Source organism: Palaemon carinicauda, chromosome 42 (assembly GCF_036898095.1).
Source record: "Palaemon carinicauda isolate YSFRI2023 chromosome 42, ASM3689809v2, whole genome shotgun sequence".
Classification (NCBI taxonomy): domain Eukaryota; kingdom Metazoa; phylum Arthropoda; class Malacostraca; order Decapoda; family Palaemonidae; genus Palaemon; species Palaemon carinicauda.
In genome coordinates this window covers 22690585-22712187 of record NC_090766.1, presented here as the reverse complement: position 1 = coordinate 22712187, position 21603 = coordinate 22690585, and the positions used below count along the sequence as shown (strand labels likewise).

Here is a 21603-nt window from a genome sequence, read left to right as displayed (position 1 = left end):
CGTATATTTTAAACTTAACTCTGTGAGTTTCAAGTATATTTGCCAGTTCAATCGTGTAAATTTCAAACAGGAGAGGACCTAGTACACTGCCTTGAGACACCCCTTTGGTTAGTTTTCTTGTCTCAGATTCAGCATTTGATATTACTACTTTAACTTTGCGGTTTTCAAGATAACTCACAAACCAGTCATATGCTCGTTCTACGATGCCCACAGCCTTAAGGTCTTCCATCAGATATGTATGTTCTACAGTATCAAATGCTGCACTTAGATCAAGCATCACAAAAATGCAACACTTGCCATTTGTTATAATTTCTGTTATGTCATTTTTAATCGCTAACACTATTGTTTCTGTGGAGTAATTTTCTCTATGCAGATTGATCATCAGATTTTTTCAGATGTTTCCAGGTTTGTTCGTGTACAGCAGTTTCAATAATTTTCGAAAAATATGACAGATTCGATATTGGCCTAAATGAACTTAAATTGTCTGTATCACCTTTTCCTTTATACACAGGCTTGATACATGCAACTTTTTCACAATCATGGAAAACTGCCTGTGTTAGACTCATATTTACCATGTTTCGGTAGGTCTCTTGTAGCCTGGTGAAATTTTCTGCATCTTTTACATCGTTAATTGGAAATGGGTCATTTCCGCAGTAGGCTTTTTTTACTTTCTTTATTATTCTCATATAATCACACTGATTTAACTCTTTGAATACCCTTAGCTTACTTACACCTGTTGCTGATGTATTCCTTTGTTCTGCTGTGCCGATGTTGTGAAAACTGGAGCAGATTTGATTTATTTTTTCTTCAAAATAATCAATAAAATCATTTGCTAGGCATTTAGGATCATTAGTTATGTCAGGCAATACTATTTCTGTCTTTAGACCTAATAGTTTCTTTAGGTTCTTATGTATTTTCCGTGGGTCATTTTCATTGCACACTTTTTTATAATAGGCCTTTTTTTTTAACTAAGATAAGGTAATTGTAGCGATTGTAATGTTGCCAGTTTTCATTATTTTTATTTCTTTTCTATTTATCCTCCAATTTTCTTTTTCTTTTCTTCTCCATGTAATTCATTATCAAACCAGTTCGATTTTTCTTTAATTGTGATTATTTTTGTTATTTCCTGGCACCTATTATTATAATTAGTTGCAAGTATAGTTTTACTTCTATCAGTAATGCAGTTTATACAGGATTGTCTCTCTACGAGGGTGTGCTCTTCACAGTTACAGACTGGTGTTATCCCTTTTATATCCTCTAGGCTTTGTTCAATTAACTCTTTTGGATCAAAGTTAGTCTTAATACTGTATGTGATTTCCTTCTGTATTGCATTATTTTTTCTAACGTCTATTTCAAAAGACATCAACTTATGCATTGGGGATATAGAGCAGTCAGGTTCAATCTCCATATTTAGTATGATGATGTTGTTTTTATTTACTATAACTAGATCTAGTATATGATTAGACTGAGCTGTTGGTTCAGACACTATGTTTTCAAGGTCGTGGTTGTCAATCAATTCTCTAAATTCATTGACATATGGGTCTACTCTGTTATCAAGATGTAGGTTGAAATCACCACATATAACTATATTTCGATTGTCGTTCAATGTATCTAGTAAGTTATTAAATTCATCTAGAAACATTCTTTTGCTTTTGCTCGGTGGTTTATAGAGTATAACTATTTGTAGATTTACATTTCGAGATAAAATTTTGATATTCGTATATTCAAATGAATTAACTATGAGATGATTTCTTACTGTAACTTTATATGATTTCTTAATTAAGATTCCAATGCCACCACCTCTTTTGTCTTCTCTTGGTTCATGATAAAAGTTATAAGATTTAGGTGTCATTTCATTTATTTTCGATCTGTCACTCACATTACCACTCAACCAAGTTTCAGTTAATAAGCAAATATCCACATCATGATCACTCAAGACTTCCTTAATGATATGGGTTTCACCAGACACCGGAGCAGTGTTGCCACATATCAGAATTTATCCCTATATTTGGGGATTTTTGGGTGTATGATGGGGATATTCTGTACAAATTTCTATGGAGAAGAAAGATGAGTAAACCTTTATATTGTTGCAATAAGTTTATTTGCACTTATATGAAGTATATTGAATAATTTATATATTAGTATAGCCTACATGATCAGAAGGAAATATATTTGTGGAAATGGGAATTTTTGTGTTGTTTTGGGGATTTTTTCATCGAGATTTGGAGATTTTTAGACTAACTCATCTGGCAGCACTGCACCGGAGAGAGTTGCAAACTGATTCTTGTGATCCCTGTTTTTAGTGATGAGTTTTCCTCTAATTAGAAAGAAACATTCTACTTGTGCAGGACAATGTTACTAAAAATGGACCTAAATTCTCCCAGAAGATATAGACAATGTATGACAGGTGAGCAAAGCTTATTTAATCTATTATTACATATTTTGTGAAATGACAGATCGGCTATGAATACATTTGTTCATGTCAGCAGGTGTCACATGTGACATGTCAGAATAATAGCTGATAGCCATGACGCCTGGGTTCAGATGCCGTTTAAATTCAAAATTTAAAGAGTTATTCTTTTTTATGTTGTATTTCGGGGTCACAAATCTTGCTCTTCGTTCAACATGTTAGTAACCTGCTTACCAATTTTTCTGTTGACAGAAGTATATAATATATAAGGAAACATTCTTATATGTACATTACCGTTTCGTATATGTCAAAGCCAATAGTCTCTAGTAAGGAAAGCAGTTTAGTGATTTGAGACTGCACCAATGTAGTCCTAACGAGTAGGCTAGACTAACCCAAAATATTAGAGGAAATTTCTGATGTATCATAGAACAAAAACATTAGTTTTGCCTTTAAGCAAGACGAGGAGTTATACTTGATTTTTTTTTTTTTTTGCGTAAAATGTCTCATTTTATGAAAATTTGAGATAATTCTGTTATAATTATGCAAATGCATTAATCATATTTTCAATTGTTGATACAAATTTGTATTCCTACCAATTTCTGATGTCTTATTGCTTGAGAGAGAGAGAGAGAGAGAGAGAGAGAGAGAGAGAGAGATATTAATCATATAAAGGAAGACGACATAAAATATGTAGGCCTATGCCTAGTTAATTAGTATGCACTGTCACATAAATCTGATTTCAGCGACATTTTTATGAGTATGGGGTTATATGCATAGCGGTATAAGAAAGCATCCCTAGTTAGGTTAGGTTAAGTTACTTGGTACTATGAACTGGATTGGGAGTATTAACAATCCACGCAATTTGCTTAATTAATGTTCTTGGGAATATATAGCATCATTATATGGATTAGCGAATATTCAATAGGATCATATTTTTTTTCTTATCAGGTAGCATTTTACTCTTAACCATATCAAGTATATACTAATTTTAGTACTCAGCGTCAATGACCTTAGATGTCAGGATGCCAGAAAACCTTAAATCAATGAATCAAATCTAATTGCAGTAGCTCTATTTTTCTTAACTACCATTTCATGGTGTTATTTCGGATCGAACACCCTTTATACCAATGTTATATTTACAGTACCCTAGTAATAGCAATGATTTTTCATTGATATGGGTTATACCAAAATAAGAATAGACCAATTAGCTGCAGTAGTAGTAAACTAGTATAAGGGCTAGACCGAGTGCCTTAACTAGGTATATATATATATATATATATATTTATATATAATATACTTATATATATACATATATATATATACATATATATATACATATATATATATATATATATATATAATATACATATATATATACATATATATATATATATATATACATATATATATATATATATATTATATATATATATATATATATTGTATATATATATATATATATATATGTGTGTGTGTGTGTGTGTGTGTGTTTGTGTGTGTGTAAAGGTAAAAGGCTGAACAGTGAATATATGTTAGGATAGGCCTGCAATTTACAACAGATATGGTAAGGATTTTTACTGTTTAGTGAAATGGAGAATAAAAGCGTAGTATATAATTTTATGGTAAGTGTATGTAATGTATGAGGACGACTTACTTTGGAATTATCTTTAATACAATTGATCTTTGATTTAGCAATGGCTGTTGTTTCATTTCAATATGGTTATGCGTCTCTCTCTCTCTCTCTCTCTCTCTCTCTCTCTCTCTCTCTCTCTCTCTCTCTCTCTCTCGTAGTAGTAGTAGTAGTAGTAGTAGTAGTAGTAGTAGTCGTACAGTAGCTTGTGATCATAAACCCACAGACACTTATGGCTTTACGGATAACGAATATCTGTTAGCCATTTGGAAACTTATTCGCTTCGTGTTGTTGTCAACTTGACGAATTATCGTCTCACATTTCACCATCTATGATCATTTCCCCATATTTATCAGGATTCTCTCACCATCTACTTTTCCCTCACTTTCCGTCTCATTCACCTAGGTCAATACTTCGTTTTCTGAATAATTTTGTTACCTGTCGCCACTTCATCTGTGTATATTCATCCATTCGGTTTTGTTTCTGATAATACTGTCGCCTTTTCCAAATCTGCCACAAATTATTTCATTTGTCGATTTACCCGAAGAAGGATGATGTCTGTCATTTAGACCAGGCCTATTTATTTCAATCCCTTTCTGAGCTGGGAAACCTTAACAGGGAGAAAGGGTTTGCGTATCGCCGTGAACAGCAAAGCAGTACTACTCAGGGACACCCATACTGAGTTGGTTTGCCATGAGCAATCAGGCTAACGTCTCCCACAATCACCAGTGCGCAGTGGCCAGCGTGGTGATGAAAAAGGCCAATTCCCAGACATGATTAAAAAGACATGTCTGAGGCCTTTGTCCTGCAGTGAACTAAAAACGGCTGCATTTGTACATAAATACTTGAATGATTCTACCTCGCTAATCCTTTCTCCTTCCGATGACATTTCATCTTCCATTGCATACTCCGTTCTCATCATCTGTCTTTCTTCTATTTATCTTGAGCCCAACCTCGTGTGATATTTCATGCATTCTGGTAAACAAGTATTGCAAATCCCGTGGTGTTCTGCTAAAAGGACGGCATTATCAGCATACTCTAGGTCTGCTAATTTCCTGTTACCAATCCAGTTTAATCCTTTTCCACCATCCTCAACTGTTTTATGCATTACAAAATCCATGCGGAGGATAAACAACACGGGTGGCAACACATTCCCCTGGAGTACTTCGCTGTTTACGGGAAATTCATTTGATAGAATCCCATTAACTTTAGCTTTGCACTTGCTATGCTCATGAACAGATTTAATCAAATTCACATATTTAAGAGGAATTCCATAATAACGCAGGGCTCTCCACAAAATTGGCTGGTGCACACTATCAAAGGCTTTTTCATAGCCCACAAATGCCACCAAAAGAGGGTTTCTATGTTCTACGCATTGCTGTACATGTCTCAAAATGAAAATTTGGTCAGTACAACTTCTACTTTTTCGAAATCCTGCTTGTTCATCTCTCAGTTCTTCATCTGTCTTTCTCTTAAGTCTCTTTAGAATAAGCATACTATATATTTTCATAACTGACGTAAGTGTGATGCCCCTGTAATTATTGCAAGCAGTCAGGTCACCTTTAGCCATTTTCACCATCACTCCTAACTCCCATTCATCAGGTTTTGTCTCTTCATGCCATATTGTATAAAATAATCTTATACGTATTCTGGGGGTCACTTTATATTTAGCCAGCATCATCTCAACAATTATTCCATGATATCCAGGGGCTTTTCCTCTTTTGAGTTTTTTAATAATAGCTTTGACTTCAAACACTGAATTTATTCATGGGCACATCAGGATCTTCATCAGCTTCAGGTATATTAATCAAATTATTCACTCCGTATCTCCTATTCATAACCTCACTGAAGTGTTCCATCTAACGTTGTCTTTCTTCATCTGTTGTATGACAGATCCATCTTTCTTTCTGATGGGTATATGCTTCTTCTCCTCTACTCCAGTAGATATTTCATTATTAGTTCGTATATATATATATATATATATATATAAACATGCATATTCCAATATATACCATATTTTTATTGGCAGTTATTGAAGCGTATTTACCTATCATTTCAATTTGTGCCTACATATATATATATATATATATATAGGCTATATATATACATATATATATATATATATATACTGTATATATTGCTTGTATCATTGGCTCAAGGTAGAATAGCTCCTCTTTGTACTTGTCATGATCAAGTACTGTTTTTTTTATTATAAATTGTTGTTATAATTTCAATACGATAAAGGTATGACCATAACCAATGATGTCTCCTGATCTTGTCTGTTGTTTAAATTCTTTCAATTTTCATTTGGGAGTAATTTAAGTTTAATTTTCCGTCTCTTTACTTTATATTTAGAAGTTTAAAGTCAAATATTAAGAATATCTCATTGATTATGTCTGGATAGTTGCCTTTTTTGTTTTTCCAATTAGTATTGGAATAATACCTTATGGGGCAGTTAGATATAATCTGTTTCAGCTAAAGTCTGTGATGTATTATAATACTTTATGGGGCAGTTAGATATAATCTGTTTCAGCTAAAGTCTGTGATGTATTATAATACTTTATGGGGCAGTTAGATATAATCCTGTTTCAGCTAAAGTCTGTGATGTATTATAATACTTTATGGGGCAGTTAGATATAATCCTGTTTCAGCTAAAGTCTGTGATGTATTATATTACTTTATGGGGCAGTTAGATATAATCCTGTTTCAGCTAAAGTCTGTGATGTATTATAATACTTTATGGGGCAGTTAGATATAATCTGTTTTAGTAAAAGTCTGTGATGTATTATAATACTTTATGGGGCAGTTAGATATAATCCTGTTTCAGCTAAAGTCTGTGTTGTATTATATTACTTTATGGGGCAGTTAGATATAATCCTGTTTCAGCTAAAGTCTGTGATGTATTATAATACTTTATGGGGCAGTTAGATATAATCCTGTTTCAGCTAAAGTCTGTGATGTATTATATTACTTTATGGGGCAGTTAGATATAATCCTGTTTCAGCTAAAGTCTGTGATGTATTATAATACCTTATGGGGCAGTTAGATATAATCTGTTTCAGCTAAAGTCTGTGATGTATTATAATACTTTATGGGGCAGTTAGATATAATCTGTTTCAGCTAAAGTCTGTGATGTATTATAATACTTTATGGGGCAGTTAGATATAATCCTGTTTCAGCTAAAGTCTGTGATGTATTATAATACTTTATGGGGCAGTTAGATATAATCCTGTTTCAGCTAAAGTCTGTGATGTATTATAATACTTTATGGGGCAGTTAGATATAATCCTGTTTCAGCTAAAGTCTGTGATGTATTATAATACTTTATGGGGCAGTTAGATATAATCCTGTTTCAGCTAAAGTCTGTGATGTATTATATTACTTTATGGGGCAGTTAGATATAATCCTGTTTCAGCTAAAGTCTGTGATGTATTATATAACTTTATGGGGCAGTTAGATATAATCCTGTTTCAGCTAAAGTCTGTGATGTATTATATTACTTTATGGGGCAGTTAGATATAATCTGTTTCAGCTAAAGTCTGTGATGTATTATATTACTTTATGGGGCAGTTAGATATAATCTGTTTGAGCTAAAGTCTGTGATGTATTATGATACTTTATGGGGCAGTTAGATATAATCTGTTTCAGCTAAAGTCTGTGATGTATTATGATACTTTATGGGGCAGTTAGATATAATCTGTTTCAGCTAAAGTCTGTGATGTATTATGATACTTTATGGGGCAGTTAGATATAATCTGTTTCAGCTAAAGTCTGTGATGTATTATGGTACTTTATGGGGCAGTTAGATATAATCTGTTTTAGTAAAAGTCTGTGATGTATTATGATACTTTATGGGGCAGTTAGATATAATCTGTTTCAGCTAAAGTCTGTGATGTATTATGATACTTTATGGGGCAGTTAGATATAATCTGTTTCAGCTAAAGTCTGTGATGTATTATGATACTTTATGGGGCAGTTAGATATAATCTGTTTGAGCTGAAGTCTGTGATGTATTATGATACTTTATGGGGCAGTTAGATATAATCTGTTTGAGCTAAAGTCTGTGAAGTATTATATTACTTTATGGGGCAGTTAGATATAATCTGTTTCAGCTAAAGTCTGTGATGTATTATATTACTTTATGGGGCAGTTAGATATAATCTGTTTGAGCTAAAGTCTGTGATGTATTATATTACTTTATGGGGCAGTTAGATATAATCTGTTTGAGCTAAAGTCTGTGATGTATTATATTACTTTATGGGGCAGTTAGATATAATCTGTTTCAGCTAAAGTCTGTGATGTATTATATTACTTTATGGGGCAGTTAGATATAATCTGTTTCAGCTAAAGTCTGTGATGTATTATATTACTTTATGGGGCAGTTAGATATAATCTGTTTCAGCTAAAGTCTGTGATGTATTATATTACTTTATGGGGCAGTTAGATATAATCTGTTTGAGCTAAAGTCTGTGATGTATTATATTACTTTATGGGGCAGTTAGATATAATCTGTTTGAGCTAAAGTCTGTGATGTATTATATTACTTTATGGGGCAGTTAGATATAATCTGTTTCAGCTAAAGTCTGTGATGTATTATATTACTTTAAGGGGCGGTTTGATATAATCTTTGCGCTAAAGTCTGTGATGTATTATATTACTTTATGGGGCAGTTAGATATAATCTGTTTCAGCTAAAGTCTGTGATGTATTATATTACTTTATGGGGCAGTTAGATATAATCTGTTTCAGCTAAAGTCTGTGATGTATTATATTACTTTATGGGGCAGTTAGATATAATCTGTTTCAGCTAAAGTCTGTGATGTATTATATTACTTTAAGGGGCGGTTTGATATAATCTTTGCGCTAAAGTCTGTGATGTATTATATTACTTTATGGGGCAGTTAGATATAATCTGTTTCAGCTAAAGTCTGTGATGTATTATATTACTTTAAGGGGTGGTTTGATATAATCTTTGCGCTAAAGTCTGTGATGTATTATGATACTTTATGGGGCAGTTAGATATAATCTGTTTGAGCTAAAGTCTGTGAAGTATTATATTACTTTATGGGGCAGTTAGATATAATCTGTTTCAGCTAAAGTCTGTGATGTATTATATTACTTTATGGGGCAGTTAGATATAATCTGTTTCAGCTAAAGTCTGTGATGTATTATATTACTTTAAGGGGCGGTTTGATATAATCTTTGCGCTAAAGTCTGTGATGTATTATATTACTTTAAGGGGCGGTTTGATATAATCTTTGCGCTAAAGTCTGTGATGTATTATGATACTTTATGGGGCAGTTAGATATAATCTGTTTGAGCTAAAGTCTGTGAAGTATTATATTACTTTATGGGGCAGTTAGATATAATCTGTTTCAGCTAAAGTCTGTGATGTATTATATTACTTTATGGGGCAGTTAGATATAATCTGTTTCAGCTAAAGTCTGTGATGTATTATATTACTTTAAGGGGCGGTTTGATATAATCTTTGCGCTAAAGTCTGTGATGTATTATGATACTTTATGGGGCAGTTAGATATAATCTGTTTGAGCTAAAGTCTGTGAAGTATTATATTACTTTATGGGGCAGTTAGATATAATCTGTTTCAGCTAAAGTCTGTGATGTATTATATTACTTTATGGGGCAGTTAGATATAATCTGTTTCAGCTAAAGTCTGTGATGTATCATATTACTTTAAGGGGCGGTTTGATATAATCTTTGCGCTAAAGTCTGTGATGTATTATGATACTTTATGGGGCAGTTAGATATAATCTGTTTGAGCTAAAGTCTGTGAAGTATTATATTACTTTATGGGGCAGTTAGATATAATCTGTTTCAGCTAAAGTCTGTGATGTATTATATTACTTTATGGGGTAGTTAGATATAATCTGTTTCAGCTAAAGTCTGTGATGTATTATATTACTTTAAGGGGCGGTTTGATATAATCTTTGCGCTAAAGTCTGTGATGTATTATGATACTTTATGGGGCAGTTAGATATAATCTGTTTGAGCTAAAGTCTGTGAAGTATTATATTACTTTATGGGGCAGTTAGATATAATCTGTTTCAGCTAAAGTCTGTGATGTATTATATTACTTTATGGGGCAGTTAGATATAATCTGTTTGAGCTAAAGTCTGTGATGTATTATATTACTTTAAGGGGCGGTTTGATATAATCTTTGCGCTAAAGTCTGTGATGTATTATGATACTTTATGGGGCAGTTAGATATAATCTGTTTGAGCTAAAGTCTGTGAAGTATTATATTACTTTATGGGGCAGTTAGATATAATCTGTTTCAGCTAAAGTCTGTGATGTATTATATTACTTTATGGGGCAGTTAGATATAATCTGTTTCAGCTAAAGTCTGTGATGTATTATATTACTTTAAGGGGCGGTTTGATATAATCTTTGCGCTAAAGTCTGTGATGTATTAGATTGGATCTTGTGAAGGTTAGTGTCGTCAGTAACATGCGTGTGGTGCACTGTAGGCACCACTCAAGGGTATTTTGTATATCAAGTGATGGCGCCAATTATGGTCTCGCTTCCTTTTTTTCCATTTTGGCCCCACCCTCTATCTAATTACAAGAGAGAGAGAGAGAGAGAGAGAGAGAGAGAGAGAGAGAGAGAGAGTGTTACTAACACGTTCAAATGCCTTTATAAAAGGTGCATTAATGATATCCTTATTCTACACGAGTATACGCTGTCGCCAGTCTCTCTCTCTCTCTCTCTCTCTCAAGTGCCGTTGTTAATTGTAGTCTAGACAAGTACACAGACACCATATACAGTATATATATATATATATATATATATTTATTTATTTATTTATATATACATACATATATATATATATATATATACATATATATATGTATATATATATATATATATATGTATATATATATATACACGTATAAAATTTCCCTTTCTAAGTTGGGATACTTTACCTTGGTTAAAGAGTATTTGTATCGCCATGATCAGCAAAGCTGTATTAGGCAGGTCCACCCATACTAGGTTGGCTTGCTGTGAGCGATCAAAAAAAAGAATCGGCATTGGCCAGAGTGGTGATGAATACTGGCTAAACCTCAGAAGTGAATAAAGACGTGTCTGAGGCCTTTGTCCTGCAGTGGACTAGAAATGGCTGTATTTGTTTTTGTATATATATATATATATATATATACTCGCAACAACACGTGCAGATGTTTCTAGTCCACTGCAGGACAAAGGCCTCAGACACGTCTTTATTCATGTCTGGGGTTTGGCCAGTTTTCATCACCGCTGTGACCAATGTTGAATTTTGTTTGATCGCTCACAGCAAACCATCCTAGTATGGGTCTCCCTGACAAGTACAGCTTTGCTGATCATGGCGATAACACAAACCCTTCCTTCACATTCAGGTACCCCCAACTCAGAAAGGTAGATATATAATATATATATGTGTGTGTGTGTGTGTGTATGTATATATATATATATGTGTGTGTGTGTGTATGTATATATATATGCATGTATATTATGTATGTATATATATATATATGTATGTATGTATATTATTTATGTATATATATATATATATATACATATATATATGTATGTATATATATGTATATATATATATATATATACACGTATATGTATGTATGTATGTATATATATATATAATGTATGTATATATATATATATATATATACTGTATATATATATATATATATATAAATATATATACATACATACATACATATATATATATATATATATATTGAGATGGTATACCTCTAGCGTTAGAGGCTCTTCGACCTTCATTTCGAGGTGCCATACTTTTAGCATCAGTGGCTCTTTCGCCACTTTTCTGAGGTGCCATATTTCTAGTATTAGTGTTCCTTGACCTCTATTTCGAGGTGACTTACCTTTAGCAATAGATGCTCTTCGACCTCCATTTTGAGGTGCCATAATTCTAGCATTAGTGGCTCTTTGATCACTTTTGAGGTGGCATACTTCTATCACTAGAGGTTCTTTGTTCTGTGTTCTGAGAGGTTTTACCTATAGTATCAGAGGTTCTTTGACCTCTATTTTGAGCCGCTATACTTATCATTATATGTTTTTTACCTCCATTTCGATGTGCTTTCCGTCTAGCATTAGAGGTTCTTTGACCTCTATTTCGGGGCACTCTAATTCAAGCATTAGGTGTTCTTTGACTTCTATTTCGAGGAGCTTTATCTCTAGCATTAGTTGCTCCTTGACCACTATTTTGAGGTGCCATACTTTTAGCATTAGAGGTTCTTCGATATCTATATCGGGGTGCTATACTTCAAGCTTTAGGTGTCCTTTGACCTCTATTTCTAAATTATTTACCTCCAGCCTTAAATGCTCTGACCTCTCTTTTCAGGTGCCATACTTCTAGCATTAGGGGCTCTTTGACCACTATTTCAAGGTGCTTTAACTCTAGCATTAGGTGGTTCTTTTACCTCTATTTCGGGCACTATAATTCAAGCATTATGTGTTCTTTGACCTCTATTTCGAGGTGTCTTACCTCTAGCATTAGGTGCTCTTTGACCACCATTTTGAGGTGCCATACTTTAGCATTAGATGTTTTTTTTTACCTATATTTGAAGTGCTTTACCTCTAGCATTAGTGGTTCTTTGACCTCTATTTCGGGGCACTATAATTCAAGCATTATGTGTTCTTTGACCTCTATTTAGAGGTGACTTACCTCCAGCATTAGATGCTCTTTGACTTCTCTTTTGAGGTGCCATACTTGTAGCTTTAGGGGCACTTTGACCACTATTTTGAGGTGCCATACTTCTAGCATTAGAGGTTCGTTAACCTCTATTTCAACGTACTCTACCTCTAGCATTAGAGAATCTCCGACTTCTATTTCGGGGTGCTAAATTTCAAGCATTAGGTGTTCTTTGATTTTAATTTTGAGGAGATTTACCTCCAACATTAGGTGCTCTTTGACCTCTATTCTGGGTGCCTTACATCTAGCATTAGAGGCTCTTTGGCCTCTATTTAGAGGTGGTATAATTTTAGCATTAGCGGCTATTTTGGGGTGCTATACGTACTTCAACTATTAGAGGTTCTTTGACCTCTAGTTTTGGGGGCTATAATTTGTCATTAGAGGTCCTTTGAGCTCTTAATTTGAGGTGCCATACTTCTACCATTAGATGTTTCTTTACCTCTATTTTGAGGTGCTTTATTTTTAGCATTATAAGTTCTTTGACCTCTATTTTGGGTCGCTATACTTTAAGCATTAGGTGTTCTTTGACCTCTATTATGAGGTGTTTCACCTCTAGTATTAGAGGCTCTGTAACCACTATTTTGAGGTGCCTTATCTCCAGTATTAGGTGCTCTTTGACCTCTATCATGAGGTGTTCCACCTCCAGTATTAGAGGCTCTTTGACCACTATTTTGAGGGGCCCTATCTCTAGCATTAGGTGCTCTTTGACCTCCATTATGAGGTGTTTCACCTCTAGTATTAGAGGCTCTTTGACCACTATTTTGAGGTGCCCTATCTCTAGCATTAGGTGCTCTTTGACCTCCATTATGAGGTGTTTCGCCTTTAGTATTAGAGGCTCTTTGACCACTATTTTAAGGTGCCCTATCTCTAGTATTAGGTGCTCTTTGACCTCTATTATGAGGTGTTTTGTCTCTAGTATTAGGGTCTCTTTGACCACTATTTTGAGGTACCCTATCTCTAGTATTAGGTGCTCTTTGACCTCTATTATGAGGTGTTTTGTCTCTAGTATTAGGGTCTCTTTGACCACTATTTTGAGGTACCCTATCTCTAGTATTAGGTGCTCTTTGACCTCCATTATGAGGTGTTTCGTCTCTAGTATTAGAGGCTCTTTGACCACTATTTTGAGGTGCCCTATCTCTAGCATTAGGTGCTCTTTGACCTCCATTATGAGGTGTTTTGTCTCTAGTATTAGAGGCTCTTTGACCACTATTTTAAGGTGCTCTATCTCTAGTATTAGGTGCTCTTTGACCTCTATTATGAGGTGTTTTGTCTCTAGTATTAGAGGCTCTTTGACCACTATTTTGAGGTGCCCTATCTCTAGCATTAGGTGCTCTTTGACCTCCATTATGAGGTGTTTTGTCTCTAGTATTAGAGGCTCTTTGACCACTATTTTAAGGTGCTCTATCTCTAGTATTAGGTGCTCTTTGACCTCTATTATGAGGTGTTTTGTCTCTAGTATTAGAGGCTCTTTGACCACTATTTTGAGGGGCCCTATCTCTAGCATTAGGTGCTCTTTGACCTCCATTATGAGGTGTTTTGTCTCTAGTATTAGAGGCTCTTTGACCACTATTTTGAGGTGCCCTATCTCTAGCATTAGGTGCTCTTTGACCTCCATTATGAGGTGTTTCGCCTATAGTATTAGAGGCTCTTTGACCACTATTTTAAGGTGCTCTATCTCTAGTATTAGGTGCTCTTTGACCTCTATTATGAGGTGTTTTGTCTCTAGTATTAGAGGCTCTTTGACCACTATTTTGAGGTACCCTATCTCTAGTATTAGGTGCTCTTTGACCTCCATTATGAGGTGTTTCGCCTATAGTATTAGAGGCTCTTTGACCACTATTTTAAGGTGCCCTATCTCTAGTATTAGGTGCTCTTTGACCTCTATTATGAGGTGTTTTGTCTCTAGTATTAGAGGCTCTTTGACCACTATTTTGAGGTGCCCTATCTCTAGCATTAGGTGCTCTTTGACATCTATTATGAGGTGTTTTGTCTCTAGTATTAGAGGCTCTTTGACCTCTATTTTGACCTCTATTATGAGGTGTTTCACCTCTATTATTAGAGGCTCTTTGACCTCTATTTTGAGGTGCCTTATCTCTAGCATTAGGTTCTCTTTTGACCTCTATTTTGTGGTAACATACTTCAAGCATTAGAGGCTCTTTTACTTCAATGTTGAAATGTCTTTCTTCTAGAACTAGAGGTTCTATGGCTTTTATTTTAAGTGCCTTACCTTTAGTGTTAAAAGCTCTTTCTCCTTTATTTTATCTCTTTGTTTAAAGGCCCTTTGTTGCTGTTTTCGTCTGTCTCTTCTAGTTTTTGAAGATCTTCCTTCCTAAGTTCTTCCGTCTTTTTCGAGTTTTCATAACCTTCTTTCCTGGGTTCGTCAGTTTCTTTGGAGATTTCCAAAGAGATTTCAGTGCTGTGTGTTCTTAGTTCGTCAGATTCCTCAGAGAAATTGATAGCATTCATGCATTGACCCGTCAGGGTAATGGGTAAAGTCATGAATGCAATCGATTTCTCCGCATACGCCATCATGCCAAAGTAAACGACGAGCAACACAATATATTTACCAATGCTGTCCGGATATGTCCTTGCTTCAGTGTCGAATTTTGGGACAATCCTGTTGAAGAATCACACGTCGCTCACAGCTTAGTTGAACCATTCTGCCTCCGTCCTCATTTCTTGCCATCTGTCTTTCCACTAATACAAAGCCTTGTAGTTTCCATTCGCGAATTCCAAGCAAAGGATCCTTCAAGTCGCGTACATTATGATGTTGAAAGCTCGGTAACTTTGGCAGCAACCGCCAAAACCTTGTGTAGAGAAAAGTGTTCCGAAAAGCCTCCAGTTGACTATGGGAGGTGTTGCAAGCTTTATTTGTAGAAAAAAGAAAAAGAAAAAAAAAATAAGATCAGGTCTTCAAGTCTTTTTGAGCTCGTGGCGGAGCCATTCTGAAATGCTTCGGGAAGATTCTGCTCTGGAGTCATTTAGAACTCCATGCTAATTCTACTGCTGTATCTTCTGAAGCCTTTTGGAGATCCGGGAAAATTTCCTGCAGGTGACGTTCAGGAACTCTGAGAAGATTCTGTTCTGAAGTCATTCAGAACTCCTTGCTAAGTCTACGGTTATTTCTTCTGAAGGCTTCTGGAGACCAGGGAAAGTTTTCTCCGGAAGCTGTTTAGAGATTTTGTTCTGGAGTCATTCAGAACTCCATGCTAAGTCTATGGGTATTTCTTTCTGAAGCCTTTTAGGACTCTGCGAAAAATTTTCTTCTTTTCTCGTTGTAACTCATCATCATCATCATCATCATCATCATTATAATAATAATAATAATAATGAATAACTACGTGATGATTTATGTATTTAAAGAAGATGAAGAGACAGCGTACTCGGTGATCGAACTCGGCTAGTTGCATCAGTAGAACTTCAAAAGTTCAAAGTTGGAGCAAATGTTTTTATGTTGATCAGGCTGACATGAGTCTTTTTAGTTTATATATGACATATCTGTTTTTGACGTTGAAAATAGTTTATATAGGACATATCTATTTTGACGTTGTTACTGTCTTTATAATGATTTATTGTTAGTTTGTTCCCATCATTTATTTATTTCCTTGTTTCCTTTCCTCACTGGGCTATTTTTCCCTGTTGGAGCCCTTGGGCTTATAGCATCTTGCTTTTCCAACTAGGGTTGTAGCTTGGCTAATAATAATAATAATAATAATAATAATAATAATAATAAAAGGGTAATTGAGGTTTATAGGAAACCGCACTGAAATAACAAAAGGTTTCCAACAATTTCTTTAAGATTTGGGATTTAGAACAATCCATTTCCGGAATGAATCGATATCAGAGCCGTTCGAAACACAGAAATGCGTCTCCGAAAACCATATTTCACGAGAGCTTTTACCGAAGAATTCCTTTTAGATATTGGTTAATAATGACTGTATTTACATGATTTTTCCTATGAAATTATTAATTTATAGATTTTTACGAAGGCGATGGATAGTTTTATGTATATATTATTTTGTTTCTATCAAGGGTTTAGTTCTCTCTCTCTCTCTCTCTCTCTCTCTCTCTCTCTCTCTCTCTCTCTCTCTCTCTCTCTCTCTCTCTCTCTCTCTCTAGTTTTGGTCATCCATGACATATATGTCACCATTTACTTTCGAAAAGCAAATGCCTTGGGTACCTTGCACGGCGAACTGTAAGCATTACCTAACTGCGGAACCCTAGCCAGGCTTTGAACCTAAACCTACTTGGGTGATGAATGGCCTCAAGTGCCCAACGCCTTGATATTTAGCCCACATTCATACTCAAGTATTATAGCTGCTTCGTAAACCGGCATCCCCGTGTCATCTTGTATGGAGCCCTTAGCTGAATTAATAGATATATCAACATCCATGCCAATTGTTGAAACAGTATCTGAACAGGAAGATCTGGAATGGAGCTCTGAACTAATAAAGACTGAGCAAAGAAAAGATCAGAAATTAGAAAAAATCATAAAAGCTTTGAAAGGAAATCCTAAGGAAAAGGAATATATAAAGTATTTCTATATTTACGAATTTTATAACTCATATCAAGAAGCGACGTGTTGCGCTTTTAGGTACATTTAGATACAGGAGTCCCTGTCACACCTTTACCAGTGTAGGAAGAGATGGAGGAGGTGGTGGGCGGGTGGGCGGTGCTAAGCATGGGAACTCGCCGCGCAGTAAGGGTGTGGCTGATACACCTCCTTCTTCAGAGGGTGGTGTATCGGGAATTTCTGTGTTCCACTGTACATACAGGGTTGTTTGGGTGCGTGTTTGATTATTTGATTTAGACGTATGTTCTGGCCTGATTGGTAACGTCTCTGGCTGGTCATCGCCAGACTGGGATTCGAATCCCGCTCATACTCGTTAGTTCCTTTGGTGTCTGTGTCAAGTATAACAAATTGAATAAAAAATAAAGTTCAAGAAACGGGATAAGACAGAGACTAATCTGCATTTCAAACTTCTTGTATTTGAATGAAAATTTCACAAGTTTTTCTTGAGCACTTCATATATCTAAGTTCATTTCTGGAAAGCATCTTTAATATCAAAGTGATAAGTGCTCTTACAATATAAACATTACATCATAATTTTCTTGGGCGAGCATACAGCGAGGAGGCGAAGTCTAATTAAATGGTTATCATACTTTAACTTAATACTCAAAGCCAATTATAGCTTCACTAAAAACTTTTTTTAGCTGAATGAGTGAGTCCTCGGATACCTGAGCGACACGAGCCCTTTTTACTATTTGTTTTTGACGTTGTTAATAGTTTCTATATGACGTATCTGTTTTGACGTTGTTGCCTTTTTTAGAATGATTTATTGTTAATTTGTTCTCTTCATTTATTTATTTCCTTATTTCCTTTCCTCACTGGGCTATTTTTCCCTATTGGGGCCCCTGGGCTTATAGCATCTTGCTTTTCCAACTAGGGTTGTAGCTTGGATAGTAATAATAATAATAATAATCCCGACTGACGATTAGGTGTGGCACTTCGCAGGACGTGGTTATGGCGTCCGTAGGCAGGTGCCACCTTTCCTAGGGGTGTCGAGGTAGTAGTCCGTTTTGGTACTACCCGGTTGTTTCCGGATGTCCTTCGTCTCCTTGCTGCAGCTTTCCCTCACATTCTGTAAGAAAAATGAGATGACAACAAAAAGCCCTTTGTCAACAGATTGAGAAGGCAACAGAATCCTGTCGCCGTTCCCGCACATTCTGTAAGAAAAATGAGATGACAACAAAAAGCCCTTTGTCAACAGATTGAGAAGGCAACAGAATCCTGTCGCCGTTCCCGCACATTCTGTAAGAAAAATGAGATGACAACAAAAAGCCCTTTGTCAACAGATTGAGAAGGCAACAGAATCCTGTCGCCGTTCCCGCACATTCTGTAAGAAAAATGAGATGACAACAAAAAGCCCTTTGTCAACAGATTGAGAAGGCAACAGAATCCTGTCGCCGTTCCCGCACATTCTGTAAGAAAAATGAGATGACAACAAAAAGCCCTTTGTCAACAGATTGAGAAGGCAACAGAATCCTGTCGCCGTTCCCGCACATTCTGTAAGAAAAATGAGATGACAACAAAAAGCCCTTTGTCAACAGATTGAGAAGGCAACAGAATCCTGTCGCCGTTCCCGCACATTCTGTAAGAAAAATGAGATGACAACAAAAAGCCCTTTGTCAACAGATTGAGAAGGCAACAGAATCCTGTCGCCGTTCCCGCACATTCTGTAAGAAAAATGAGATGACAACAAAAAGCCCTTTGTCAACAGATTGAGAAGGCAACAGAATCCTGTCGCCGTTCCCGCACATTCTGTAAGAAAAATGAGATGACAACAAAAAGCCCTTTGTCAACAGATTGAGAAGGCAACAGAATCCTGTCGCCGTTCCCGCACATTCTGTAAGAAAAATGAGATGACAACAAAAAGCCCTTTGTCAACAGATTGAGAAGGCAACAGAATCCTGTCGCCGTTCCCGCACATTCTGTAAGAAAAATGAGATGACAACAAAAAGCCCTTTGTCAACAGATTGAGAAGGCAACAGAATCCTGCCGCCGTTCCCGCACATTCTGTAAGAAAAATGAGATGACAACAAAAAGCCCTTTGTCAACAGATTGAGAAGGCAACAGAATCCTGCCGCCGGTGGAAGCTGAGGTAGCATGGATTCCAGGCTGAGGTAGCATGGATTCCAGGCTGAGGTAGCATGGATTCCAGGCTGAGGTAGCATGGATTCCAGGCTGAGGTATCATGCATTCCGGGCGAGCCAGCAGGCAGCGGTCGTTTACATGACCCCAAACAGGGGTTTCAAGCATGGACTACGTGACATCTGCAACCTTACCATTCTTGAGAGCTAAGGATGGGGTATTTGGGGAGCCTATAGGTCTATCTGCTGAGTCATCAGCAGCCATTGCCTGGCTCTCCCTGGTCCTCCTAGCTTGGGTGGAGAGGGAGCTTGGGCGACGGATGATATAAATATGGTCAGTCTCTAGGGCATTGTCCTACTTGCTTGGGCAATGTCACTGTCGCTTGTCTCTGCTATTCATGAGCGGCCTTTAACCCCTTTTAAACCTTTATAGCATCCTGCTTTTCCAACTAGGGTTGTAGCTTAGCCAATAATAATAATAATAATAATAATAATAATAACCGTATTAGTTTGGAAAATGTTGAATTTTTACAGTGATAGATAATCTAAAATATAGTGTATTTAAATATTTGTTTAAAAATCCAATTTTAAACTAAGCGCCACGCTATTCTTTTGTTATTTTTGTTCTTTGTAATTCAAGGTTTTGGTGAGAACTAGACTTTCTAGTGGCCTGGTATGGACCATAATTCAATCATTGACATCTGTATATGACCCTTGAGATTAATCATGCTGTGTTTAATAGGGCTCAATTGAACTTGACTGTTCCCAGCACTTTTGCGTTGGCTGTTTTGCAGTTGCTTTGCTCATCTTGTGAACGTGGCCGTTGAATATAAAGCAGTGATAGGTTTTGAATTTCTACTTAGAAGATTGAACTCTCTCTCTCTCTCTCTCTCTCTCTCTCTCTCTCTCTCTCTCTCTCTCTCTCTCTCTCTCTCTCTCTCTCTCTCTCTCTCTTTTGATGAAAATTACGACCGAAATTTTAAAGCGCTGGAGGCTTATTCAGTCAAAATATATATGAAAACACGATTTTTGTTTCTTAAATATCATCGCTGATCAAATTCATTTGGAGAAAATAATTCAATTAGTTAAATAGTTCATAATGCATTCGACAGACAACTGTAATCACCTTATTAGTTATGGCCTAAATCTTACAGGAAATGCTATTGGTTCCTCGTCTGTTATTCGGACTGCTTATGATCTTTCTATGCCAGTCTATACCCGCAGGTTTTGTTAGCTCAGCAATGCATTCTTTTCTTTCCCGTTCTTTTGCAATATCTAGGGACCCATTTTGTTATTCTTTTTGCCCATCTATTATCTATCATTGTCAATATATCCCGCCATGTCCATTTCTTTTCCTTTTATGTTGTTAAAATATCCTCTACTTTAGTTTCTTCACGTATCCATGTTGATCTTTTTCCTGTCCCTAGTGTTAATCCCATCATTATTCTTTCCATAGCTCTCTGACTTGTAACTAGCATAAGTCCTAAGGCTTTAGTAAGACTCAGAGTTTATGATGCATAATTTAATACTGGTAGAACCATTTGATTAAATACTTTTCTCTTTAGAGAAAGTGGCATTTTACATTTCACAATCTCATGTTTACCAAAAAGCTCTTCATCCCATGCTTATCTTTCATTTAATTTCGGTATCGTGTTATGGGAAAACACACCGTCCTAAGTAGCCAATGTATATTCATTGACAATTTCCAAGAGCTTCATATATGACCGTTATTTGTTGTGTCTGCTTTCTCCTTAAGAATTATCTTAGTTTTACTCATATTCATTTTCAATCCTACATTTCTGCTTTCTCTATTCAAATCATCTGTGATCTTTTGCAATTCATTTCATTATTAGTAAATAGAACTATGTCATCTGGAAATCTTCAATGGCTGAAGTATTCCCCATTAATATTATTTCCAACAGTTTCCTAATCTACAATTTTAAAAACTTCTTCTAGGCATGATGTGAATAATTTGGGAGAGATGGGGGTCTCTCTGTCTAACTCCTTTCTCAATCGGAATTTTTTTACTATCTTTATGTAGTTTTAGGATTTCTGTACTTCCCATATAGATATCTTCAAGTGTTTTAACATAAGATTCATTTGTTCCTTGTCTTCGAGGAGCTTTCCTTACTGCTGAGGTTTTGACAGAATCAAAAGCTTTCTCATAGTCTATAAATGCCAT

The 21603-nt window shown here is 35.7% G+C and overlaps 1 protein-coding gene across 1 annotated transcript in view; it reads left to right on the top strand.

Annotated features, from left to right (window-relative positions):
* The first annotated feature begins 2277 nt into the window (after positions 1 to 2277).
* The window catches only part of LOC137632996 (uncharacterized), a 113238-nt gene continuing 93912 nt past the window's right edge, over positions 2278 to 21603 (top strand). Inside the window, exon 1 of the mRNA XM_068365164.1 lies at positions 2278 to 2407. The gene's annotated coding sequence lies outside the window, so the exon portion shown is untranslated. The remainder of the gene's footprint in view (positions 2408 to 21603) is intronic.